The sequence below is a fragment of the Aotus nancymaae genome, unplaced genomic scaffold, assembly GCF_030222135.1.
Source record: "Aotus nancymaae isolate 86718 unplaced genomic scaffold, 86718_ANA_hifiasm-v0.15.2.pri h1tg000008l, whole genome shotgun sequence".
NCBI classification, from domain to species: Eukaryota; Metazoa; Chordata; class Mammalia; order Primates; family Aotidae; genus Aotus; species Aotus nancymaae.
The window spans coordinates 51,551,138-51,557,950 of record NW_026988419.1 but is presented as its reverse complement, the minus strand read 5'-3'; positions in this window follow the sequence as shown (position 1 = coordinate 51,557,950).

The following is a 6,813-nucleotide window of genomic DNA, read 5'->3' as shown; positions in this document are numbered from 1 at the left end:
CCAAAGTGAATACAGTACATTAAATGAGCAGGTTTTGATAAATGCTTAGTGACATGCCAAATAGCTTACACATATATTTGCTTAAAGGAGCTTTCCTTCTGGATTTAATAAAATTCTAACTAGAAGGAGGTGCAGAAATTAATTGAAGGGATGTAGTGGAAACCCTGGAAGGCTTGCCTCCCCTATCCACTTCCCTCGTTTCTCCTCCCCTCCTGTCTCTTCTCGCTTTCTTTCCTCCACCCTTGCCTGCATTCACTGTAAAAAGTAAAGAGCAAGTGAGCATATAATTACATCTTGCTCCGTTAAATTCTGAATTAGTGGGATATTTTTTGGGATTTCTCAAACCACAACATGAAACAGTTTTTCACCACTCCCATCTCTGATATTCCATCTTTTTATTTTACGTTTTGTGAATTGGCCAGTGTTTCTAATTGAGAAAACAAAACTTAAGTATACAAGAAATGTACATTTCTTTGTTTAATCTGTTAAAAATCTTTTTTCTTGATGCTTTGCATAAAAAACAAAAGGTGCTTTTTCTTTCTGCCCCATCAGAACTGTGGTTATTTTCGGTGTATGATATCCTTTAGCACACCATAAGTCTCCACTAGATGTCAGTGTGTCACTAAATGAAAACAGTTCAGCATGCTCTCCAGACCTGTTCTTGAAGCAGTGGAAAAGTAAACTCATTTATAATTTTTAACCAGAATGATGCAGATGTTTTAGCAGGACAAGTTAATAATAAGAGATGTTTATCCTAATGAGTATTAATAACAAATGAAATCTTCTGTTTAAAAAATTCAGAAGCTTTCATCTGAGGATTTCAAAATGCTTATGAATAGTCCTGCCTTTTCCCCATCATATCCACAAAGAATTAGAATGCCAGTAAGATCTTCTTTTTATAGTAGACTTAATCTGAATTGCATGGGGCCAAGATGACAGGCCCAAGATCAATCACAGTTGATGTATGGTGGAACCAGACTGGTGCTTCTTTAATTGCAGACCCTATTCTACCTAACTAATGCTGCTTCTCCTTTCGTGTTTGTCACGTACTTAGATGCAGATGCCCTTTGAAGAAGTCTGTCATTTGTATTAATTCCTTTCTTATTCAACCAGCTCATCAAGAGTGGAATGATAAGAACGATGAGGTAATTGGTTAAGTTACTATGGGGATATTTATACCAGAAAAATTAAAAAGCAAAGTGTATAAAGGAAAAAGTACTAAAATTACTTGTGGAAAAGACATTTGGTAATAACTTTAAACTGTTTTGTGCAGATTTGAGAATCTACATTAATTCATAATTTCAAGATTTCATAATGATTGCATGAAGAATGCTAAGCAACCAAGAAGATAACGATATTTTACATATACTCTTCTAGGGACAGTTAAACTAATGAAAGCCTCATATTAGTTCATTTACTCAAGTGGGAAAGGAAGTTGTGATTTGGTCTGGTGGTTGAAACTCTTCGGTCTATGAAGATTATGGTGTAAGTTTTACACTGTATAGTTTTTTTTAAAGAGAAGTCTGCATAAACTTACCCAATAGTGATTTCTCCTAAATTTTATGAATACACAGGTTACAAGTATGTAAAAAGTATGTTTGTGAATAAAGATTAAGAGAATACATTAAAAAAGGTTAGAGAATAACCTTTCTAAAAAGATTAGAAAATAAAGATTAAGAGAATACACAGAAAAAAAGGAACTGTGGGTAAACTTAATTTCCTTTATGTGGCAATATTGTTTTTATCATAAATATAAAGGGAAAAATTGTTTCTCCTTTATTGTCCATATTGTAAAAATTTGTGACAATTTCAACTTTAGAAGGACTTATTCATATCATTGAGGTACACTGTAAACAATTGTAATTCAAGAAGATAGGCTTCATGCTTGGTTTGTTTACCAGTGTTTCAGTTAAATTGTAAAATTCAAAGTAGAGGTACCTGGTCAGATTTTCAAACTTTAAATTTTAGGTAAAGATAAATGATTACCCAAATCCCAGCAGGCTCTTCACTGTAGTATTTAGTGCGTTATTAGTGTTAAGTAAATTTTGATGAAGAACTGTTTAATAAATGTAGCCATCCTCAGCTTGTGTTTTCATTTTAAATGGTTTAGTTTTAAAACAGTTACTAGCAAAATGCAAGAGAATACCAAAATTAAAATTGCTATTTATTTTGCATGTTTGGACCTATATTTAGACACAGAATTTGTATTATAACAAACCATGCATGCATCAGATTGAAGTATAAAATGGTAGCATTTCATATATATAAAAGAAAATTTGTATTTCATGTCTTATATGCTCCAACTTGCTAATCTTCAGGAAAATGCAAATCAAAACCATAATGAGGTATCTTCTCACCCCAGTTAGAATGGCTGTTATCAGACAGATGAAAAACGATGGATGCTGGTGAGGATTCAGACGAAGGGAAATACTCCCACACTGCTGATGGGAATGTAACGTAGTACAGCCATTCTGGAAAACAGTCCAGAGTTTCCTCAAAAAAAACTAAAAATAGAACTACCATACAATCCAGCAATCCTACTTTTGGGTATTTTTGGGTATTTATCTGAAGGAAAATGAATCAGTATATCAAAGAGATAATCTGCACTCCCTTGTTGCAACACCATTCATAGTAGCCAAGATAATGGAATCATCCTAGACGAATGGATAAAATGTGGTATATATACACAATGGAGTACTATTTAGCCATAAGAAATACCACATTTTTACTTATATGTAATCTAAAGAACATGATCTCATAAAGGTAGAAGTAGAGAGTAGAATAGTGGTTACTAGTGGAAAGGGCAGGAGAGAAGGGAAGATAAGGAGAGTTTGCTTAACAGACATAAAATTACACCTAGATAAGAGGAATCAGTTCTCATGTTTCATAGCATTCTTGAGTGTCTCTAGTTAACAGTATTTATTGTATATTTTCAAATATCTAGAAAAGAGGACTTCCAACGCTCCCAATACAATGATAAATGATTGAGGTCATGGATATGCTAATTACTTTGATTTACTCTGATAATTTTACCTTGTATATGTGTATCAAAATGTTACTGTACCCCATAAATATGTATTGTATCAATTTAAGAAAAGCCATAGATAAAAAAGCCTTTTTATAGAAGAAAAATATATATATATATATAAAATCATCTCCAGAAATCTTTTCTTTTTAATGCTGATATTGTAGGAATTCAAAGCACATTGAATTTTACCAGTAACTATGCACTAAAACTTATTAGCTCATATAAATCACTTCCTGTCCCTGTACCTGCCTGAAACACATTGTTGGGTAAATGAGGATTTTGGTATGGGAGACGGGAGAGGGGCCCAGAGCACTCTAGCTACTGCTGGCGAGAACAGGCCCCTGGGGGAACGTGCCCTCAGAAAACAGATCAGCACTCATTCCGTTTCCAACTTGAACTTGAAATCACATGGGGCCTTCCTAAAACGTAGGCTGATTCTGTAGGGCTGGGGCAGAAAAGTCTGCATTTCTAACAAGCTCCCAGGTGATATCTTATGTTGCTGCAAACATAATCTGACTGTCTATGGCAAGCCTTGTAACCTGGCACCCAGAAGTCCTTTAAACCAGAAGTTCTAGCACTTGAGTGGGACTAAGAATCAACTGGACAGGTTATTAAAACAGACATCCCTGGACCCCATCTCAGAGATTCTAATTCAGCATGTGAGGGTCACAAATCTGTATTTTTAACTACTGATGCTAGAGCAGGGCTTCAAGTAGCAATGCTTTAGACAACACATTCTCAAGCCACATGTCCAATGCAGACAGAGCACCTGCTATTCCAATATATCCTTGAGTTCTAAGTTATGAGTGTTTTGTGACATGCTGCAAAGGTGATCTCAGCATTCTCATTTTTGCCAAAAGAGTAATCATCCAGAAGATCTCTCAATTCAAACTTTCAAGATGTCTTTTGTGTCTTTGTAAGCTCAGCCACTAGCAGGAAGATCAAAATTTAGTACTGGTGGCTTGTATACTGTTATCTGGAGGATAAAGAAAAGAAATTCAGTAGGCACTAGAACTCAAAACATTTAGATCATCATTTACTGACTGTGGTGTGTGTTGCATTGTTTGAAATCCACAACTTGCTAAGGACATTTGGCCAGAGTTAGCAATGATACTGTTTTAAATGTTGCAGTTTTTCGTGGCAAAATCTTTTCAAAATTGACAGAAATATTTTCAGAACTTGGAAATGTATTGAAAAAAATTGATAGGCAATTGGGGAAAACTTCTTAAAGTTATTATTATCTCCTTAGAGCAATGTTTATTCCATTCTTAAAGGATAAAGATGGAACTAAACAAAGAAGTATTTTAACTTCACATAAATTAACATGAAAGAAAATTTCAGTGAATTATTATTGCAATAGCTTAAAATACAAAACTATTACTTGATTTTTGTTTCCAAACAGTAGTTCTTTTTTATTTTAATCAGTTTTATTTCTTCAATGTCTTTAAATGTATTAGTATTATGAGAAAATATGGTTATAGTTCCTTGACATTTACATAGCAGTATTTGATAATCTGTTCAATTTAAGGATGATCAAATTTTAACTTTTCTCAAAGATTAAAGCACATTGAATATGGAGATTATATATTTTTTCATTTTGAAAATCAGTTTTACTTATTTCATTAATACATAGTTACTGTATTTGAGCTGTAGTGTTCTGTAATTTGTAAAATTTCTCTCAGTGGGCATGCATTTAACAATATTAGCTTTCTCCATTGGAGATTTGTGAGAGAACTAAAAATGTATTCCATGCCACAACTGGGTACTACAACTGGAAATAGCTAAGTAACCTTGGTTTCATAACATAATGACATGTACTATATGAAAACTACAATAATAAGATTTACCAAATATTGCTTGTTACAGGCTGGTCTAAATAGATATACTATTCTGAACAAATCTATCCAAAGCATATTTTTTTCTTCCATGATATAAAAATCTCTAGGTTATCTATATTGGGTGGATTTCTTGGATAACTTTCAATGTTAATGGTTTACATACTATTGTATCACTATAAAAGATTTTAAAATGAGGTATCTCCTGTACCTCACCAATCCACTTAGTTCCCAGCTGTTTAACCTTGGGCACATTGCTTAACCAATTTCCTTTGTTATATGTTATAACCGGGCTTTTTACTTAATAGAAATGACTTCAGTCCATCATTAGGGCATTTCCTCATTTGTGTGACTATCTGATTGTCTCCCCTGCCTGGATTTCTGAAGCACAGGAGCTCAAGGACTAAGGCTTCTCACTCTTCATTGCCTCTCCAGGGTCCCACATACTGTCTAACTTTGTAGTAGCTCAATAAATACTTAGTAGTTATTTGCAATTAATGACTTACCTGTACTCATATGTTAACAGATATTATTTCCTTAGACCATCAGCCTTGGGAGCCAGTCAGAATGTATATTAATGGTTATTTTGTGCTTCAGTCCCCAAAATTTCTTCCTCTAGTTCAAGTAAAGGAGGACTGGTTGCTTGGAAATTTCTCAACTGCCATATTCCTTCATTTTAAATGTGCCTGCTTTGACTTCTCTAATTGACTGCGAGAGTAGCCCTGAGAACCCACAGGCTGTGGCTGCTGCAGCAGGTGGAGTTCCCACCTCCCTTGAGCCTGGGGTGCCTCACTTCACGCGAAGCTGCCTTCACCAAAGAGATGGGAGCTGTGAGACGCTTGCAGAGTCAACCTTCTCCTCCATGTCCGTACTTTTCTGCTTTCACTCCCTGTAAACCCAGTGGCCCCTCCGAAGCTAGGGACTGCTGAAATGTTGTATTTGTCTCATCCTAGGCTACAAATAACCTCCTTGGAAACAGGGTTGACATTTTTCTATATTCAGTGTCTAACTTGATGACATACGTTTTTATGCCTGTAACAAATTATGCTGACACAGCATATTTGAGAGAAATTTTCCTACTTTTACTTCTGTGTCCAGGGACTTGGGGCTTTCAAGTCTGTTTCTTCTCCTGGTAAACTTAAATTCTTCAGAGCATATCACCAAAAGGTTTACCTAAGCACACTGTTTCCTCTGCTGCTTAAGTCATTTTGTGAGTTGTTTCTGACTGTTCTCAACTCAGCCCAGCTCAAGAATTTTCTCTCCCTTTCCCTCTGTGTCCTCCCTCCTTCCCTTCTGGATCCTTTGCATGGCCAGCCAGGTGTCTCCCACTCCCTGGCATAATTTCCCATGGGAGAGGGGAACAGGACTTTTGACTACTAAAGTGTGAATTTGTATCTTAAAATGTGGCATCAAGAAATATACAGAGGCAATGTTTTGCATCAAATTTATTTCTACATTTAGTATTGTCGCTATTTCTTTGAGGTTATAGATATAAAATACATGAAGACTTTTACAAGTTTAAAATTAAAAGATATGTAAACCAGGTCTTGCATTCATATTATCTTGGGCCATCTGTACAGTTTGAATTTCTTCTTGTTATTAATAGGAAAACTTTGTTTTAGACCTCAAGAACACCGGCCATCCCCCTCATCTTCATCTAATCATATAATTCCTTTATCCTTATATTTTTTACAGTGCAATCCACTTAATTGTATTAATTTTAGTTTTATCCTCTGTAGAGAGGATGAATGATTTGATAGTTGCCTTCAAGCTTTTAACAAGATTTTTGGTAGGTTTTTTGTTTTTTGTTTTTTTCCAGTTTATGAGAAGCAAACAATTTACTGAGGGTAAACCGTTGACAGATAACCAGACTGGGCATATAGCATGGCAGAGCATTGGGCTGTCCGACCCACACCAGCTGTGTAACCTCGGGAACATTGCTTAACTCTC